Genomic DNA, 22,486 nt, shown 5'->3' with positions numbered 1-22,486 from the left:
TCTGAGCCAGAAACTCCAGGTTCAAGTCCCACACAAGGACTTGATGGCCAAGGAAGGTGCAGTCATAATGCAGCCAAACAGCTATGAACTTGTACACCCTTCCAACATACATCAAAGGCAGGTGGCAATAGCAGGACAGATTCCTGGTCAGCCATGTGATGGAAAGAAATTGGAGCCTCTACCATCTTCCATTGCTCCAGGCTGCTACATGCATGTAAGAGTGTATTTTGCCACAGCAACTCACTCCTTGGGGGCTGGTTGGCTCAGCTGGCTGGACAGCTGGTGTGGATCAGATTGATGCCACAAGCAAGGAGTTTGATTTTCCCATTTTGGGTGGGGTGGATTTGGGACGTGCTCCCTTGCCCTATCATTGGTGGACGTCATAGCGCTGTGGGTCGGACCCTGCTGTCAGGCACATAACTGAAGAAAGAGACCCCAACAGTGTAATTAAGAGAATAAAACCATGCTACAGTCTTCACCTCCAAACCAAAACAAGAAGGCTTCACTAATATGTTTCCCTATTCTATAAATGAAACACTGGACTGTAACTCAGTGGGGATAATTTTGACTTTGGGTGATGGGTTGCAATGGGTATTGCCTATTATACATTTCTCCTGATTGGAAGAGATGTTTAATGGTTGCCTGATTAGATATCACCTATTTTGCAATATCACCCCAAGTCAAAAATACCCCCATTGTGCTTTCGGTTAAGATTACATAACCAAAAATCCATGGCTCCCAATAGCACTCTTGCACTGCGCCCCTGGGGCGCACGGCACCTGACAGAAATAAGAACTCTGCCGGAACATGGAAATACCAGTTCTCTATTCAGATTCCAGCTGGCTGTAAATTCACACAAGGGCCTGGGATATCCACCCCAAATATGGCATCTTGATTACAGAATGATCAGGACAAAGGGGAGGGAATTCCTGTGCAGGGAATTTTCTCAGCTGAGTTCTCCCTATCACATTATAAAATGGATGAATTAATTAATAAGTTCTCAACCAATGGCACGGGCTACCAAACAAGAAGTTTGCCAGGAACGCTTTTCCTAAATCTCCCTTTTGGTGATCTGCCAATATATATTCATGATGTGTCCCTGCTCTGACCCCAGATCCTTTGGTAGAGTCAGGACAGAAGGTCACAGGTTCCTGTCCTGCCACACATCTGCCAGCAAAGTGGGGTCAAGTATTTTCGGACCACATAATTTCCATGATTTCACTTCTTGCCACTTCTTTGTTTCTTTTGTGCAGTACATCTCATTAATGTTTTAACTCATATTATTAAGCAGTGCAGAAAGTTAAAATTTGTACAGTGCAAGAATATTTTGGTTTTGTAAATGTTATTTGCACAACTTAAGGAGAACAGGACAATGGGTAGAATCCATTATTTACATTGAAAATATTTATATGCTAGCATATAACATCTCAGAACTATTTCAGTGCTTTATAATGAATTACTTCTTTGAAGCAAAATGATGCTGTTGAGTAGGCACAAGCAACAAGCATTTTGCATACAGCAACATCCAGCAACTATACTGAGATAAATGAGCAGTTAATCTGTTTTTGAGAGCATTTGGTGAGAGTAAAATGGCTTGCAGGGCATGGGAAGGATTTGCTGCTCTTCTTCAAACAGTGCCACAGGACCTTTGATGGTGAGCAAAACTTAATTTAGCACTGAAAAAGCGATACACCACCTAATAAGTATTGGCTAGAGCTCACCTAGATTATGCACAAAACTTTCAATTTTGGCAGCTGCGTTGAATGGGGAGCAAGTGATCATCTGATATTCCTTACATTCACTTCAATGACAAACTGATAGCACCAGTTTTCCACCAGGCAAACTAGATTAAAATTACTGTCATTGGGCAGAATCATCCCAGATTTGCTCCAAGTGCAGTGGCAGGCAGATAAAATGATGTTTTACTCACTGGCCGCAATGGCGGCTTCTCACATCATATTATCCCAGACCTGCCGCATTAATTATGCATTCCCAGGGAACACACCGTTTCCATGGCAGGTGGGCTCTGATTCGTCCGCCACACCATCACCTCGCCGCTTCATCACACCAGGCGCCACATTTCAAGTACAGCTGCGTGCACAACTCTCAGCGCTTCCAGCCCAGGACTGCTGCAAATAAGTCATGGCCCCGAAAGGCAAGAAGACTGCAGCCCCCAGGTTTGGTGACGCCTTTTGGATGCTGTGGAGGCCCGTCGTGATCTCCTCTACCCTGGCTCTGAGCACAGGAGGGGCAGCAACATTACCACTCCAGCTTGGGAGGCAATGGTAGTGGTGATCAGTGCCAATGCTGCACAGAAGAGGTTGGCCATCCAATGAAAATAGAGGATGAATGATCTCATCTGTGCCACCAGGGTAAGGCAACCATCGCATCACTCTAAACCCACACACTCAAGCCCATCACACAGCCACTGGCATCTCACTCACTGCCAGCTCAAGGGATGTCACCACTCACTCTTTCACACACAATTTCACATCTCCATCTGGCCTCATCCGCTCTGGAGACTGCCTCCTCAGTCCTCACCATCTTGAATAAAAACAGAAAGTGCTGGAAAAACTCAGCTGGTCTGGCAGCATCTGTGGAGAGAGAAACAGAGTTAACCTTTCAAGTCCTTATGACTCTTCTTCAGAGCTTCTTCATTATCTTGAGGCCACTTGCACAGATCCACTTATGCCCACACACACACCCTGGGTTACCCTCCTTTCTCAGTATAGCCCTCACCCTGCAGCCTCTGCCCTTGCCTGAGGCCACGTCTCCCCTTCCCCAAGCAATCCCTAGCCCTGCAGCTGCACAAAGCCAACCCTGTCTTATTGCTGGCCTGGTAGGTAGAGACCTGCCCATGAGCCCCCCTAAAAGTGATGTGATGCCGTCTATGAAGCCTGGCGCTGCTGACTGTGAGTGCTGACTGAAGCAGGATAGACAAACAAACCTCGAAGTCACGTGCGAAGTGCAGCCCGCCAGGTGCACACCACTTATGTGCAGTTGTGAAACACGTCGACATGCTATCACACCAATGTGGGCGAACAATCCAGCATGGGGGGGATGAGTCCAGTGGGCGAGCCTTATAATGATATGCAGATGTATTACAATGAGGCTCCTGATGTCTGACAGCGGGTAATGCGGCCCGCCATCGACTGTCTGAGCGGACAATTGCAAACTGGCTTCACAACATTGTGAAACCAATTTTTGGCCTTCTCGCCATATTGTCAGCTCATGCCGCTGAGCATGCCTGATGCCAGCGGGCATAGATGGTTCCGCCCATTGTCTCTGGTCACACACATTTCGGACATGCAACATGTTGAGGGTGTAACCCATAGGTCGCACATTGCAATGTGATGCAGTTTAATGCAAAAGTTGGCACATTCATTGCCTGCTGGAGGAAGTGGATTCTTCTGCCCATTGAGATCTTCAGACAATCTGGGTGACCTGTAAGTTATTTTGGGGAGGAGGGAATTTCACATGGGGAACATCCTCACAATTCGGTCCCAATCTCCCTTCCTCCATCCCTTCCTCTTTGTCTTAGACTATAACCTCAAACCACAGAATTCCCATTGGGAATCTCATATCTATTATTCAGAATCTTTACTGTGAATAGGAGACAAAATATCCCAGTGGTCTTACAGGCCTTTATATGGTTACACTAAAGCCCAGAGGACTATACAAATGCAAAGCAACCAAAAAGCACTTCAAAATATTTTCTGTTTTCGGTTCCACCATAACTGGAGCATTGTGTCCAATTCTGAAAACTGCACTTTAGGAAGGGTGTGAAGGCTTTAGAGAGGATGCAGAAAAGATCTACCAGAATGGTTTCAGGGGTGAGGGACTCCAGTTACATTGCTGGATTGAAGAATCATAATCTTGTTCGCTTGGAAAAAGAACGTGAGATGTTCAATATAATGAGACCAATCGTTTGTGGCTGGATCGAAAGGATCACGGGTTTGTTCTCCTTGGAGAATAGAAAATAAAGAAGAGATTTGATAGAAATATTTAGAATCATGAGGGGTCATACAAACATACGAACATACAAAATAGGAGCAGAAGTGGGCCATTAGGTCCCTCAAGCCTGCTCCGTCATTCAATAAGATAATGTTCAATGTAATGAGACCAATCGTTTGAACGATTCGTTTGAATCACCTCCACCGCTTCCTGAAGCAGAGAGTTCCAAAGTCGCACAACCCTCTGAGAGAAAATAAATTCTCCTCATCTCTGCCCTAAAAGGGCGATGTGGTAATTATGGTTTTACCTAACGTGAAATATACCTTTAAGAAGAATGCTGTTAAGGAAGATCACATGATCTCAGTACCCAATAGGAAAGTAGCACGGGCTACCTCTGTAGTTAGGAGTTAAGAGTTAGTGGTGTAAAGATAGAGTTTGAAGTGAAAGCACATGTTTAGTTTCTGCTGAGTACCTTTGTAAATAAACTAAAAGGTTCCACCAAGAAGCATCTGCTGGTGAACTCTATCAATAGTACCAGCTCGGCCACCACTCAACAAACTGGCGATGAGGATCCACAGGATCCAACAAACTGGCGACGACGATAAAACAAGTTTAACAGAAGAAGTCAAGTGAAACAAAATTGACACTGTACCTCATACAGTAATTGTAAGTAGAAGTTCCATTCAAATCGATGATGTAATTCCCTCTCAGAATGCCACAATTCGGAAGAATTGATCCTTTCAATCCAGCCAAAAACGATTGGTCTCATTACATTGAACATCTCACGTTCTTTTTCCAAGTGAACAAGATTGTGGGGGAGGAGAAGGGGCGGGTGATCCTCTCAAGTACATGCACCTGGTGCCCCAGATTTGAAAGATTTTGATGAATTGGTGGGCCTAGTGAAGAGCCATTATCAACCAAAAACCTCGGTAGTGATGCAAAGGTTCAAGTTTAACTCGAGAAATAGAACCCTGGGGGAGACAGGTTCATGCTATCTGGAAAGTTTGAAGCAATTAACAGAGCATTGTGACTTTGGTACATCTCTAAATGACATGTTAAGTGATCATTTAGTGGGCGGTGTGAATGAGGACACAATTCAGAACAGATTATTATCCGAAGTGAATTTGGATTTCAAGAAGGTGCTAGAGATAGCATTGGCCGTGAAAAGCACAATAAGGGTTTCAAAAGCCATATAGGGCACAGAAAATGGTACCATCCCCCAAATCGGGCAGGAAGCCCCAGCCAAAAAGGGCTCGAAAATGCAAGACTTTGTCGAGAGGCGGGAAACAGCCCCCGCTAGCAGGAAAATGAGAAAAAAATGACATAGCAGTGAAAACAAGGAATCATTTCAGTAGAGGTGGAAACAATCAATCTTTTAATGATTGGCAGTTTAAAAAAAAAGACTGTTTTTATTGTCATAGAAATGGACACATAATGAGACAGAACAAGGAAAGAGTCAAGCAGACTTTTAAACTAAAGAAAAACCCAGTGAGATCTACAATGTACAAGAGCCTGAAGCAACAAATTCAGATATTTACTTGTTGTTTAATTTGAAGGTTGGAAATACAGGACCAATGTTTGCAACAGTGAAAGTGAATGGTAGACCTGTTAGAATGGAAGTGGAAACAGGAGTTTCCACTACAGTAAGTGGGGAATGTACCTTCAGATATCTGAATAATGGGGAACATCAATTAAATTTGGAAAAAAACAACTGCCCAATTAAAAACATAAAAAGATGAAGACATTCAAGTAAAAGGCATAACCAGAGTAACTGTCCGTTATGGGAGCCAGTCGGTAAAGCGACCTTTGACGATGGTAGCAGGCGAGGGGCCAAGCCTCCTGGGGCAAAACTGGCTAAAGGAGATTAAGTTAGAATTGGTTGAAATTTTCCAGTTGAGAGCAAGTGGGTTACCAGAGCTACTTTGAAAGTGTGCCACAATCTTCAAGGACAAACTGGGGAAGATCCAGGGGCAACAGGCAAAAATTCTTGTGGATCCAGAGGCAAGCCCCCGATTCATGAAGACGAAACCAGTACCTTACACACTGCAAGTAAAGGTCAACACCGAATTGCACAGACTAGAAAAACTGGGCATTATACAACCTGTGCAGTTCTCAGAATGGGCAGCCCCCATAGTCTCTACACTTAAACCCAACCAAAGCGTCAGAATTTGTGGAGACTACAAATTGATGGTAAATAAAGTAGCTAGGCTAGACAGGCACCCCATTCCAAAAATCAAAGGCCTGTATGCCAAGTGGCAGGTGGAGCCACCTACCCGAAGCTTGATATGAGTCATGCTTATTAATAACTAGAGTTAGATAATACTTCCCGGGAATTTGTCACAATTAGTACCCACAAGGGGTTGTACCAATACACTCGATTGCCTTTTGGTGTCTCCTCTGGTTGCGCGATCTTCCAAAGAACAATGGAAAGTTTACTGCAGGGACTGCCCCAGATTGTAGCCTATTTAGACAATGTTTTGGTGACAGGATTCACTGAAAAAGAGCATTTGGCAAACTTAGAAGAAGTCTTAAAATGTTTCTTGCAAGCTGCGGTACGTTCAAAAAAATAAAAATGCACGTTCCAAACAAGGGGCATAATCAATTTGGGTTGCCAGGTAGATTCACAGGGCCTCCACCCTGTTGAGGAGCAAGTGAGCCATAAGAGAGGCACCTGCGCCAAAGAACACCTCAGAGCTCAAATCATTCCTAGGAATGATCAACTATTATGGGCTGTTCTTACCCAATTTGTCTACAAAACTGGCACCCCTACATTATCTACTCAAAAAGAACTAACGTTGGTCTTGGGAGGTGCCCCAGAAAGAAGCCTTCCTAAAGGTGAAACAATTGTTGCATTCATCCAACCTATTAGTACATTATGATCAGAGGAAAGAATTGGTGTTGGCATGTGATGCATCCCCCTAAGGAGTGGAGTAGTGCTCTCCCATCGGATGAACAATGCCACGGAAAGGCCATTAAGATACATATTAAGAATACTCACCACAGCAGAAAAGGAATACTCACAGAAATAAAAAGACGGCCCATCAATCATCTTTGGTGTCAAGAAATTTCACCAGTACATGCACGGCCGCCATTTTAGTATCGTTTCAGACCATAAGCCATTGCTAGGATTGTTCAGCGAGGACAAGGCTATACCACCCATAGCCTCAGCAAGTGTTCAACATTGGGCCCTGATCCTGGCAGCATAAGGATATACTTTTGTACATAGGCCTGGCAATCAAGTAGCAAACACTGATACACTTAGTTGTTTGCCTTTACAAGAAAATGATGAGGACGTCCCAGTTTCACAGGAACTTGTTTCGTTGTTAAATTTCTTAAATTCCTCGCCAGTACGTGCTCAACAGATCAGAGACTGGACAAGTCGGGATCAAGTCATATCTCAAGTGCGAGAACAAATGGTTCATGGCTGGTCACAAGAGCCCATATCTGACAACATGAAACCATACTTCAACAGAAGACATGAAATGACCAACCAGGATGGCATCTTATTGTGGGGAGCACGAGTGATAGTTCCTCCAAAGGGAAGGGAGCCACTTTTAATTGAACTACACAGCGCACATCCAGGAATATCCCAAATGAAGACCATAGCTCGCAGCTACCTATGGTGGCCTGGGATGGATGATGAAATAGAGAGTTTAGTGAAGAATTGTGTGCAATGTCAGCAACTGCAAAAGTTACCTTCAACAGCTCCGTTACACCCTTGGGAGTGACCAGGAAGACCATGGGTGCGGTTACACATTGACTATGTTGGACCTTTCATAGGAACAAAGTTTCTGCTCATGGTTGCTGCCCACTCAAGATGAATGGGCATATATGAAGTAAAATCACCAAACTCTTCTGCTACAATTGAGAAGTTACGTCAAAGTTTTGTCATTACCCAACTATCAGAAGTAGTCGTTTCCAATAATGGCATGGCATTTACGAGTGCTGAGTTTCAGCGGATTATCAGTCTCAATGGCATCACTCATGTAAAAACTTCACCGTACCACCCTTCCTCAAATGAACTGGCTGAAAGGGCGGTTCAAATATTCAAGGCAGGCATGAAAAAGCTAACTGGCGATTCCTTGGCAATCCAGCTAGCATGCTCTCTTTTCCATTATAGGACCACCCCTCACACCACAACAGATGTCACAGCTGTGGAGTTATTGATAAAACATCATCTCAGGACGATATTGAGCTTGATGATGCCAAATTTAGGGGGGGAAGGTAGAAAGGAGTCAGGGAAGTCAGAAAACTAGACACGACTGGCATAGTCATGAGAGGAAATTTATTGTGGGAGAGACGGTATACATGAAGAAATTTGGAGAAGGACCAAAGTGGTTACCGGGTGAAATAAGTGCAGTGACAGGACCTTTAACTTAGCAGTTGGAGGTGGAAGGCCAAGTCATATGGAGACATGTGAGTCATCTAAGGATGAGAGAAACAAATCACCAAGAAATGATTCCACCAGTGTTCATGAACGGGTCAGCGTTTCCTGTTGAGAGAACTCAACCCAGTGCAGACGTGTCTGATGTTCCTTCAAGAGTGGAAGATACAGATACGCAGGTGCCTATCGAAGCACCTGATGTTCAGGCAACTCCAGAAAAGGATGTTCCTGACAAAGTACCTGAAGTTGTAGGGCTGAGACATTCTACATGCATAAGGAAAGCCCCCAGAAAGACTGAATTTATAAATTACTTAACAGTGTGAGAAGATTGTACAACGTGTGCAGTCCAACTGCTACGCGGTCCAATAAAGTGGTCAGGGACTCGCAGTCTATGCCGGGGTGTAGGCGGTGGGGGGGCTGCGGTGGGGTAAGGTCTGGAGCACTCGGTTGCACTTTGGTGCCTCCACGTTGCTTGCTTGGGCTGGCAGTCTAGGAGCCCGACCCCAACATTATCACTGTGGCTCTGCCTGATCTGTCTCAGTTGCAGAGGTATGGTCAGTTTATACAGGTGTCCCTACTGCGTGGCCACTTTCCCTATCTACCCTGCCCCCCCACCTCGATTGCTTGTGCGCGGGATCCAACTCCAGGGCAGCAGTTGCCCCCGGACCCGCCTCCCCCCCACCCCGCCTCCCAACAACAGTCATCTCCAAGGCCGGGCAGCAGTTGCCCCTGGACACCACCCCCCGCACCGACAACAGTCGCCTCCATGGCAGGGCAGCACTTCACCCCGATGCCCTGGCGCCCCTGAAGCCTGCAAAGCAACAGGCGACCCTGGTGAGCTCTGCAGAATGATGCTGTTCACTCACCTCCAGTTCCCCAAAGTGAAGGCCGCTAAGTGCACATTCCCTGTGTGCTGTTGTGAAACATGTTGACGTGCTTCCCCACCGATGTGAATAAACGACCCGGCAGGGTCCACAAGTCTGGCAGGATGGCCTTTTAATGATATACTGATGTATTACAAGGAGATCCCCGATGACCATTGGCGGGAAACATGGCCTGCCATTGGTGGGCTGAGAGGACAATCACAGCCTGCCTTCCTACCGTCATGAAACCCATCGCACCATATTGTCCGCACATGCCGCCTATCACGCCCGCTGCCAGCAGGCGCAGGAAATTCCGCCTAGAATTTGAAGTGAAAGCACATGTTTAGTTGCTACTGAGTATCTTTATAAGTAAACTAAAAGTTTCCACCTAAGAAGTGTCTGCTGATGAACTCTATCAATAGTACCAACTCGGCCACCACTCACAACAAACTGGAGGTGAGGATCCACAGGATCCAACAGGCAATCCCTGATTTTTAAACAGTACCTCCTAATTCTGGACTGACCCACAAGATGAAACATCCTTTCCACATCCACCTTGTCAATACCATTCAGGATCTTATATACTTCAATCAAGTCACCCCTGACTCTTCTAAACTCCAGTGGAAACAAGCCCAGTCTGTCTAACCTCTCTTCATAAGGCATCACACTCATTCCAGTTATAATCTAGTAAAGCTCTTCTGAACTGCCTCCAACACACTTACATCCTTCCTTAAATAAGGAGACCAAAACTGCACACAATATTCGAGATGTGGTCTCACTAGTGCCCTCTACAACTGAAGCAGAACATTCTGACTTTTAGGTTCAATTCCTCTCGTAATAAAGGATAGCATTCCATTAACCTTCTTAATTATTTGCTGTACCTACACACCAACTTTTTGTGACTCATGCACTAGAACACCTAGATCCCTCTGCACTTTGAAATCCTGCAGCCATTCTCCGTTTAAGTAATAGGCTGCTTTTTTATTCTTCCTTCTAAAGTGAACAACTTCACATTTTACTACATTATACGCCACCTGCCAGATTTTTGCCGACTCACTCAACCTATCTGCATCCATCTGCAACCTCCTTATGTCCTCTTCACAACATACCTTCCTACCTATCTTTGTGCCATCTGCAAATTTAGCTACCATGCCTTCACTCCTCTTATCTAAGTTATTGATATAAATTATAAAAAGTTTATGCCCCAGCACAAACTCCTGCGAGACTCTACTCTTCACATCCTGCCAACCAGAAAAAGACCCATTTATGCAAACTCTCTGTTTTCTGCCAGCTAATCTTCTATCCATTCTAATATGTTACTCCCCACCCCCAACAAACCCACACCATGAGCTTTTATTTGCCACAATAACTTTTGATGGCACCTTATCAAATGCCTTCTGGGAATCCAAGTACAGCACATCAACAGGCTCCCCTTTATCCATAATGCATGTTACTCCTTCAAAGAACTCCAATAAATTGGTTAAACATAATTTCCCTTTCACAAAACCATGCTGACTCTTCCCAATAACCCTCCTCTAAGTTCCACTAAGTGCCCAGCTATAACCTCCTTAATGATTGATTCCAACACCTTCCCCACAACAGATGTCAAGCTAACTGGCCAATAGTTTCCTGTTTTCTGCCTCCCTCCCTTCTTGAGTAGAGGGGCTATATTTGCTACTTTCCAGTCTGATGGAACCTTTCCAGAATCCAGGGAATTTTGGAATATTAACACCAACATATCCACTCCCTCATTAGCCATCTCTTTAAGACCCCAGGATGAAGTCCATCAGGACCCGAAGACTTATCAGCCCGCAGCTCCATCAGTTTGCTCAGTACTGCTTCCCTAGTGATTGTAATTTTGCCAATTCCCCCTCTCCTTTCTACATCCTGATTTGCAACTATTACTCAAATGTTTTTTGTATCCTCTATAGTGAAGACAGAAGCAAAATATTTGTTTTCATCCACCATATTATCTACTATTAACTCCCCACTGTCTCTTTCTCGAGGACCAAAACTGACTTTACTTACTCTTTTCGTAGAAACACTTGTTATCCATTTTTACATTTCTAACAAGCTTCCTCTCATATTCTAATTTATTTCTCCTAATTGATCTTTTAGTCATTCTCTGCCATTCTTTATATCCTGATCAGTCATTCGACCTGTCATCTTTGTGCAGTTATATGTTTTTTCCTTAAGTTTGATGATTTCCTTAACTTCTTTAGTTAACCATGGATGGTAGGTCCTCGCCTTAAAGTTTTTCTTTATAATAAGAATGTACTTATTCTGAGTACTCTGAAATATCCCCTTAAATATCTGCCACTGCTTCTTTATTGATCTATCCCCAAGCCTTGTACCCCAGTTCACTTCAGCTAGCTCAGCTTTCATGCCCACATAGTTGCCCTTATTTAAGTTTAAAATACTAGTCTTAGGCCCACTCTTCTCCTTTTCAAACTGGATGTAAAATTCAATCATATTGTGGTCGCTGCTACCTTGGGATGCCTTAACTCTGAGGTCGCTAATTAATCCTGTCACATTACATAATACCAAGTCTAATATGACCTGCTATCTGGTTGGTTTCAGAACGTGCTGCTCTAAAAAAGTATCTCGAAAGCATTCAATAAACTCTTCATCCAGGCTATTACTGCCAATCTGATTGTTCCAGTTTATATGTAGATTAAAATCACCCATGATTATTGCTGTCCCTTTATCACAAGCACCCATTGTCTTGACAATGTACATAGAGAGAAACTGTTCCCATTGGCAGAGGTTAAAAACCAGAGGACATAGATTTAAGGTGATTGACAAAAGAACCAAAGGTGACATGAGGAAAAACTTTTTTTATGCTGGGAGTGGTTACAATCTGGAATGCATTGCCTGAAAGGATAATGGAGGCAGATTCAATCATGGCCTTCAAAAGGAAATTGGATAAGCATTTGAAGGGAAAAATTTGCAGGGCCACAGGGAAAGGGTGAGGGGGTTGGACTTGCTCCTGTAGAGAGCTGGCATGAGCTTGATAGAGTGACTGGCCTCCTCCTGTGATGTTACCATTCCGTGATTCCTTGGTGCTCAGGCTCTAAAGCAAAGCACTTCCAAGAGTTTGAGCAGGTGCTGGCTCTTTTAAATCATTCCAACTTACTCCAGATCTCTTGTGAGGATAATTTCAGTGCACCACTCTAGACATCATTTCCATAAATTTAAGGTAAATGTCCGCAGAATTGACAGATAAATCATGAAGAAATCTCTGCCACAATTAGAAATGACATTGCTGGCATTATGAGGTGGAAACACATTGGAGTCACATCTGAAAATGCCAATGTGCTGAAGTAATTCCCCAAAATGCCATTAGAAACAAACAATTAAAACAGAAAATACTGGAAATACTCAACAGCATTTGAACAGAAACAATGTTGACTAATGTTTCAACTGAATGGCCCTTCATCAGAATCAGCTGAGGACAGAGCATTCACAGATTTTGCTCTTTGTAGGAGTGTCCAGTCAAGTTCCACGAACAGCTATTGTCTCTTCCACCCAGATTACTGTAGCAGCACATGTTGCATGCCTTTTTTATCCTCCTCAGTCTTATGTCTCTTAAGATACTCACATGGAGAAGGGTGTAATTTTGAGTGTGCAATAGTGTAAGATGGGTAATAGTTAGTCTGTACTGCCAATTTACTATCAACTGTGTTACACTAGCGCACAAAGTCAAAATCACTCCAACTAACTGCAACATCAATGGTTCTTATCTTCTCCCACCTCCAGTTCAGAAACCAGTACAATCACCTGTGAATGTAGACTGTCTCAAGAATTACAAGGCACTCCCCCTTGCCCAGGTTTTGCAGACTTCTGTGGTTGCTTCTGCAGATTGCCGATAAGAATTCCGACCATGTCTCGCCCAGCATTATTCAAACTATCTGATCTCCGAGCTGTTGGATAAGTGTTCACTTTGTCAAGTCTTCTGGGGTCAGATTGTTGCCAAGCTCTGAGCAAAATTTGTGTCACTATTGGGTCACCTGCCTCAGGGGATGGGGTCAGGGTTGGGAGGAGGAACATAGCTGAAGTGCCTGCAACAGTATTTTGTAGCCACAGCTGCCAAAATTATATTACCTTGTCTTGTGCAATTAATCATCCATTATTTCTTCACTCCTCATTGCCTTAGCAACACCAGGCAGCAGGAATGCACCATTGTTCCTGGCACCCAGGATTAACCAAAGAGCTAAAGATGGAATGTCCAGCAGTTGAAGGAGGGAATTTTAACTGATAAAAAAGGTGGGTTCAGGGCATGTGGGGTAGTTACAGTCAGAAAAAAAAAATCCCCAACCCAAATTCGCCCCCAATCCGGCCATTTCTGACTGTAACTGAAGTTGGAAGTTGTACAGGCAACCAATCCAACCCAGGGTGGCGGTTTGCAGCTTTTAAAACCATGATGAGACTGCTAGCCTCATTCTCATTCAACTTTTGACCTTTAGCTGCTGCTAGTTGGCTTTCCAGAGCCACGAAGAACCCAGGAACTTCCTCAAGGTGAGGACTTGGTGGATTCAGGATGGAAGAACCTCCACACTTATCAGGTGTCTGCCTGAGGACATTCCACAACCAGGGGTCTCCCCACAACAACATTCATCAAGGCCTCCAACCTCCCCTCTCCACCCACCAGGCCCCAATCTCCCTCCAATCACACCAGGCCCTGATCTTCCCCTTCCACCCATCCTTCTCACACCCCAACCGGAGGACTCCGATCCCCCCAACACAAGATATCCCACACCACCCACACCCAGCCTTTCCAAAGAGGTCAGCAGTTCACTCTGTTCACCCCCATCACTTGAACCCTCCATGCGGTAAGTGAAAATTCTGTCCAAATTATTCTCATAATTAATACCTAATTTGAATACTCTTCCCAAATAAGGGCAAATTCAATCAGGCAGCAGTGTTGCAGCAAATATTTCTCAGAACATACGAATAACATGCAATTTTCCTCAGTTGGCTTACTTACTGCTCCAATTGTATTTTAAACAGCTGCAAGAAAGTAGCCTAATTGAAGATAAGCAGAAAATGGAGAGTAGATTCAATGTAAAGGTATATGGGTGCTTAGCGTGACACAGTTGGTAACATTCTCACCTCCGAGTTACAAGTTTCTGGGTTTAAGACTAACTCCTGGACTAGAGCACAAAAATGTGTATACTGTGGGGGTGCTGTACCAGGGCCTGGTGGCAGGACTGAGATTGGGGCCTACTGGGTGGAGAGGGGAAGTCAAAGGTCTTGGGTGAAGGTTGCTGTGGTAGATTGCCCAATCATGGAATACTGAACCTTCAGATGAGATGTTAAACATAGGCCCCATCTATCCTTTCAGATGGAGGTAAACAGATTCCGTAGCATTATTTTGAAGAAGTGGGGAGGGTTATCTCCAGAATCCAAGGCAATATTTATCTCTCAGGGTCAAGATCACAAAAACCAGATTATCTGGCTATTATCATGTTGCTATTTGTGGGAGCTTATTGCTAAGTGTTTATTGGCTGCCATGCTTTGAACCTTCCAACAGTGACTACACCTGGCTGGAAAGCACTTTGAATTGTCCAGCGATTGTGAAAAGTGCTATATAATGCAAGTCTTTCTTAAAATGCTGCATTACAGACAAAAGCATTTTGACCTCATGCTAGCCTTCAGCTAATAAATAAAAATAAACTTCGAGGAAACCCAACATGGTAAAAAAGGTCTGCAGACAAGTAATGCAGCAACTAGAAGGCACAAGTCAAGAATGTGATGGAATACTCCCCACTTGCCTGGATGAGTGCAGCTCCCACAACACTCAAGAAGCTTGACACCAACCAGGATAAAGCAGCCCGGTTGATTGGCACCACATCCACAAACATTCACTTCCTCCACCACTGATGCACAGTAGCAGCTGTGTGTGCCATCTACAAGATGCACTGCAGGAATTCACCAAGGCTCTTTCAGCAGCACCTTCCAAACTCACGATCACTACCATCTAGAAAGACAAGGGCAGCAAATAGATAGGAACACCATCACCCGGAAGTTCCCCTCCAAGTCACTCACCACCCTGACTTGGAAATATATCGCCGTTCCTTCACTGTCGTTGGGTCAAAATCCTGGAACTCCCTTCCTAACAGCACTGTGGGTATACCTACACCACATGGACTGCAGCGATTCAAGAAGACACCTTAACATCACCTTCTCACGGGCAACAAGGGATGGGCAATAATTGTTGGCCCAGCCAGCGAAGCCCACATCCTGTGAATGAATTAAAAAAAAGTATTCAGCCTGCTGCATGATGGCTGGTGCCAATAACAATAGCACTGCATGGTATGATATAGGAGGAGACAGAGGCAACCTTAAGACTTCAGTTGATCATTACCAACTGTGCTGTGCAATCTGAATGGTGCATGTTAACTTCCAATGTCTTTAATTTGCACAGCTCTGCATCTGGCTTTCTGATGACCAAGTGCCTATGAAGTCAGTTCCTCCCCAGTCACTGCCAGGTAGGTATGTCAATGCCTACAGATAAGGCTGTTGGCATCTTAGTGGGTGTAGCTAATCAGACATTGTTAGTTGTTGATAATCTGGCAGTCTTTCTTTAAGCACAACATTGAGGTGCTACTGAAGAACCATCTAGGCACACATATACTGGGCTGGAATTTGCTGAAACAATAATAGTGTGTCAATGATGTACATCGTTACAAATGTGCAAATATGCAAATCAGACAACTTGTGATGAGGAAAAGATATAAAGAGATACCCCTTGAATAGCAAATTACCACAAGTTGCTGGCTGACTCATGCTGTTCTGCCATTAGCTCCTCAATGCATTTCACCCTTCCTGTGAGTTTCATGAAGTTGATGCATTTGCACAATAATTGCCCATTATACTTCCCACCAAAAATTGAATCTAGTAATTAATAGCACGAGTACCATTTTAACAATGTGGCAATTGTTAATCACCGTCAATCTACCTCACTTGTCCAGAATGTGAACAATTAACATTATTGAGTCGTATTCCTTCATGTAGTGAAATGTTGTTGCAGATTTTAAAAATGTCAATTTAAAATTGTTATTCTTACTTATCCTTTCCGGTTCTTTTTCTCTCTCTCAATATGATCCTTCTTTCCCTTTTTTTCCTTTTCTTAATTAGACATTGAATTCATCCAACTCTGAGCCCTTCCTCTATTTATTTCTCAATACTAACATCAAATTGGTTAAAGAGATACACTGTTGGTCCCATCATTCACTGAGGTCCCACTTGCCCTGCTGTGCTTGCTGCGTCTTTATCAACTCACACTTCTAGCCACTTGCAGGGCAAGAGATTTTGTGCTGAAGCATACAGGAGGGTGTCTAACTAACTGGGCAAAGCCCAAGATTCCCCGCTGCAGTAAATTCTGACCTCTTGTGCTTAAGATTTTGCTCTGTTGCTTCAGTTTTCCTGGGGAATTTTTTCTTTGCCATACCACTTAGCTTATGCCAAAGTGATGCATTCCTGTGCCTATCTGCAGATGTGGGTATAACACTCCTGATACAACATGATCTCCTGAGCAATCCTCTGCTGAGCTACCTCCTCTTCTTCCAAAAGCCTCAAATTGGGCAAATCTCTTGTGTAGCTATGAAAGAAGCAATTGCTACAAAGGCCTCTCTAAAACTTCAATAGTAGTTGGAAAGAAATGGCTTAGAAGTGATCTTCTCCTACATTTCAACAGTGGCTACACTTCAAAGGTATTTTGTGGGCCTACAAAACATTTTGAGGCATCCTGAGGTCATGAAGGCTTAATGCAAGTTCTTATTTTTCTTTCTTGCACTATCCTTTAACCACAGTTTTATACACAGCTTAGCCCATGATTTCCACAGGTTTACCCGCAGTAAGTCCAGCAGGAGTATGGTAGAAGTATTAGAAATTAGGCGAAAATCCAATTCTTTCAGGCCCTGGCCATTGGGACAGAAAGTCCTTTCATCTATACAACTCATAAAGGGTATAGCTGTAGGGAGTGACTCCTTGAGTGGAATTTTCCCAGATTTGCACTAAGTGTGGTAGCGCCCCAAGCCCACCATATTACTTATGCACTCCGAGAAACACGCTGTTTCCATGACAAGCAGGCTCTCATTCGCCCACCTGCCATTACCTCGCCGCTGCATCATGGCAAGTGCCATATTTAAAGTCCAGCCACAAGCACACATCTCAGCGCTTCCAGACCACGACTGTCACAAAGAAAACATGGCCCTGAAAGTCAAAGAGACTGCAGCTCCCCGGTTCAATGACGCGTCACAGGAATGCCTTTTGGATGGCGCAGAGTCCCACCGAGATGTCCTCTACCCCAGCCCTGGCTGCAGGATGGACAGGAATCTCACTAATCCAGCTTGGGAGGCAGTGGCAGCGGTGGTCAGTGCCAATGCCCTTCAAAAGAGGACAGCCACCCAGTGCCAGAAGAGGATGAATGATCTCCTCCATTCTGCCAGGGTAAATCACTCATCTCATCACTCTCAACTCACACACTCACAAACCCATCACACATCCATAGGGCCCTCATTCACTGCCAGTTCAAGGGACATCACCATTCACTCTCTCATCGACACTTTCATTATCCTCATCCCATCCATGGGACTACTCACCAACAACACAGGCCAGGCATACTTATCATCTAGCCTGGCAGGCATCCTGCTTACACTTTCTCCATCTCTATTCATGCAAGACAAGCTGGCACATGACAGGGAGAGGTCGCAGACCAGCAGAGGAATGGCTGAAATCAAGGTCCTCACCGACTTTGAAAACAGAGCCATCCAGCTGGCTGGCGACGATCTGGACCGTTCCTGTGCTGACGGTGAGGTCGGCGCTGCTCTACCAAGTGAGGGTCACGTAGTGCAACATCCATCAGACAACCATGCCGTGAGTGATGTGACCTGTTTCACAGGCCACTGCCATGCACTAATTATCTCCCCTTGCTTCCGCAGGCACATCTGGGAAGTAGCCGACAGAGTCCATGACCCAGGGCCTGCAATCAAGCCCCAAAGAAACCTCTAAAGAGGAATCTGAAGGCACCCTCATTGAAGACCCGTCACAACGCTCACCCACACCCTCCACCAGTGCAGAGACACACACCTCGGTGGGGCCTAGCTTTAGAGAAGCCTCAGGATCACAATCTGGTGAGCACATCACACTTCCTGATCCTCAGCAGGCGGAGGAAGGGACTTTCCATGTCCCCGGCGCTCGGAGGACTGCTGGAGGCCAGAACATTGCTGAGTCCGAGTCAGATGATGACCCCTTGGACTCTGGCTGCCTCCACCTCCGCTGTGGATATCAGGGGAGCACCAAGACGTAGCAGCAGGGTTAGGAAAGTTAAGAAGAGTTAGTTGCACAGCCTGGGCATGGGTGTTAATCACTTGTACATAATGTTCACTATTGTCAGTAAACTCCCAAGAACACCTCCCTGTCTATGGCTCCTTGTTCTAATGAGCAATGTTCTTGTCACTTAGATGTGAAACCTTTCTGCACAAGATAAAGGCAGGTGTCTCAGTCCAGGGCCTCTTCTCTGTTCTCTCTGCAGCCTTCAGACCAAAGTGATAGTCCAGCCTCACACTCACTGGAGACATTACTGATGCCTGCACCTCGACAGTGCTGGTCATTGCTGCCATAATATAATGGGCAGGCATCACAGAGTTCCATCATTCTCTCTGTGTGCTCTCAACACCTTTAAGGTGGGGCTGGCCCCCATCTCTTCCGCATCTGTGACTAGTGACATTGTGCTCCTGAAGGGCTCAGGTGCTGAAAGTGCACAAAGGATCAGGTGCTTCCAAAGTTTCATGGCTACGTCTCTATGATATGGCCCTGATCACAGAGCGCAAACAAGCTGCCCTTGGCCAGACAGGAGTCAGACATTCTCAGGGGCTATGTGAAGATCTATGGAGTGTCCTCATTACATGTCGTCATCATCCTCCTGCCATCAAGCGACTATTAGGGCCTCCACTGTCTCTCCTTGACAGGAGCATTCTCATGGAGGGTATGTGCGCTGCCATAAGCCAGACTGGAGTCAAACGTTCACAGGTGCAATATGAGGATATATGAGGTCCCCTCACTGCATGTCGTCATCATGCTTCACAAATCGAGCAGTTATGAGGGCCTCTTGATCATGCCTGCCTCGTCGAGCCAGTGCAAAGGCCTCATCCCCAACATTACTGCCTTCGAAGTCCCCCTCACCCTCATCCCCATCGGTGCCCTCCTCATCGGAGGACACCTCCAGCTCCTCCATCTCCTCCTCAACCAGCTCCTCTCCCTGTTGCAGCGCCAGGTTCTAAAGGGTGCAGCAGACGACGACGATGCCTGACACCCTCTGCAGACTGTGTAGCAGGGCTCCAACAGATTGGTTCAGACACCAGAACCTCATCTCCAGCATCTCGATGGTCTGCACCACCAAGCTGCGAGATGCAGCATGAGCCTCGTTATACCGTCGCTCTGCAGCAGTCTGAGGCCGCCGCACAGGTGTCATCATCCACAGCCTCTGTGGGCAGCCCTTGTGCCCGAGGAGCCATCCCTGCAGCTTCTGTAGGCCCTGGAAGACTTCAGGGATCTGTGACTGACTGAGGATGTCAGAGTCATGCACACGCCCTGGAAACTGTGCGCACACCTGCAAGATGCCTTTCTGGTGGTCGCACACTAGCTGCACATTCAACGATTGGACCCCTTGCAGTTAATGTAGTTGACCGTGTGTTGTGACGGAGATCACATGCCATGTGAATGCAGTCAATCATACCCTGAACCTGTGGGAAACCCGAGATCTGGATGAATCCAGTCACTCCTGCGTCCTGGCTCTCCTGGTCCGGGGTGAAATGCACAAAGTTGTGTGGCCTCACAAAGGTGGCAGCCATAACCTTATGGATGCATTTGTGGAAGGCAGATTGTGAAATCCCACAGAGGTCACCTGTGGAGCCCTGAAAGGAGCCACTGGCATAGAAACTGAGTGCCATGGTCACTTTCACAGCCACTGGCAGTGGATGCCCTCCATGTCCCCGTGGGGCCAAATCCTGCAGCAGGTGGCACTAGGCGTGTGCAGTCTTTGGTTCCCGGTCATCTGCAGGAATGACAGGCGCCGCCCATAGACCCTGGGTGTCACTCGGCATCAACTAGCCACGGCTCACTGTCGCTCCTGGGCAGCATCTGTGGGAGCCCCAGCAGCCCCTTCTTCCTGAAGTTGTTGTTCCTGCCTCTGCGCAGCCAGGAGTTTCAGTCACTCTCTCCTCCATTGTCTTCACTCTCTGTAGGCCATCAGGCATACAGCTAGTTCACCATCCTCCATGATCCTGATGTACTCCTTCTGCAGGATGAAAGTCAGAGACACATGGTTAGCATGGGTGTTGTAGGGTGGCTGAGTTGTGCTATTAATGATAGAGTTGACCTGCAGACACTTCTTGGGTGGAAGCTTTAAGTTTATTTACAATATTCTCAGCAGCAACTACACGTGTGCTTTCAACTCCAACTCTATCTCTACACTGACTGCTGAGGTAGTCTGCGACTCTGCTATTGGTTACTCCAGATAATGTGATCTTGCATAACAAGTATTATTCTTAAAGGTACATTGAACACTAAATAAAACTATAATTACTACATTCCTTCCCCTTTAACTTAGCTATACATATTATATTTACAAGTACATGTTTTTCAAGACAACATAATATTTACACTGGGTAAGGAATTTATAAGTTCAGTCTTTCAGGTGTTTGACAAGGTGTTTACTAAAACCCGCTTTCACAGCCATATTTCCTTTCTAGATAATATCACCACCTTCAACACCTCTTTGATCCTTTTGTCTGTGACATCTTTTGATTATCTGCTCCTATCACTGCTTGCTTATCCCTACAACCACCCCACCCTCAACTTCTCTCCCCCCGCCCCCCACCTTAAACCAGCTTATATTTCACCCCTCTCCTAACTATACTTCAGTTCTGTTGAAGGGTTGTGTGGACCCAAAACGTCAACTCTTTTCTTCTCCGCCGATGCTGCCAGACCTGCTGAGTTTTTCCAGGTAATTCTGTTTTTGTTTGGATTTCCAGCATCCGCAGTAGTTTTTTGTTTTTATCTTTCAGGTGATTTCCTGGTACACGTGGAATGTCGCAGCTCCACAACTTCAGATTCGTTATCAGGAACCTCCTTCTTTTCCGGAGTTGCCTGAACATCAGGTGCTTCGGTGGGCACTTGCAGTTCTGTATCCTCAACTCTCACAGAAACATCAGACATGTCAGGCCTGGGTTGAATATCCTCAACAGGAACCAAATCTTATTGCTTTGTCTCTCTCTTCCTAAATGGTCCACATCTTTACAGATGATCCAGGCTTCCACCTCCACATGGTAAAATAGAGGTCCAGTCACTGCACTTATTTCACCCGGTAGCCACTTTGGTCCTTCCCCGAAGCTCTTCACATATAACGTCTCTCCTATGGTAAATTTCGTCTCACGACTATGCCAGTCATGTCTAGTTTTCTGGCTTCCCTGACTCCTTTCCACCTTCCCCTCTTAAATCATCATTATTAAACTCAATCTTGTCCTGAGACTACGTTTCAACATTAACTCTGCAGGTGTTACACCTGCTGTTGTGTGAGGGGTAGTCCTGTAATGAAAAAGAAAGCGTGCTAGTTTGGTTGCCAAGGAATCGCCAATTAGCTTTTCCATGCCTGTCTTGAACGTTTGAACCGCCCTTTCGGCCAGTCTGTTTGAGGAAGGGTGGTACGGTGCATTCATCACATGAGTGATACCGTTGAGGCTGATAAACCATTGAAACTCAGCACTTGTAAATGCAGTGCCGTTATTGGAAATTACTACTTCTGGTAGTCCGTGAATGGCAAAAACTCTGATGTAGTTTCTCAATTGTAGCTGCCGACGTTTGTGGCCTCACCTTATTTACATCCAACCATTTTGAATGGACATCAACAATGAGCAGAAACATTGTTCCCGGGAAAGGTCCAATATAGTGAATGTGTAACCACACCCAGGCTCTACCTGGCCACATGAATGTAATGGAGCTGTCACTGGCAACTTTTGCAGTTGCTGACATTGCACACAGTGCTTTACTAAACTCTCTATTTCGCCATCCATCCCAGGCCACCATAGATAGCTGTGTTCTATAGTCTTCATTCGGGAAGTTCCTGGATGGACACTGCAGTTCAATTAAAAGTGGCTCCCTTCCCTTTGGAGGAACTATCACTCATGCTGCCCACAATAAGATGCCATCCTGGCTGGCTATTTCATGTCTTCTGTTGAAGTACAGTTTCACTTAATCAGATATGGGCTCCTGTGACCAATCA

The sequence above is a fragment of the Cetorhinus maximus genome, chromosome 1, assembly GCF_964194155.1.
Source record: "Cetorhinus maximus chromosome 1, sCetMax3.hap1.1, whole genome shotgun sequence".
Classification (NCBI taxonomy): domain Eukaryota; kingdom Metazoa; phylum Chordata; class Chondrichthyes; order Lamniformes; family Cetorhinidae; genus Cetorhinus; species Cetorhinus maximus.
This window is presented reverse-complemented; position numbering follows the sequence as displayed.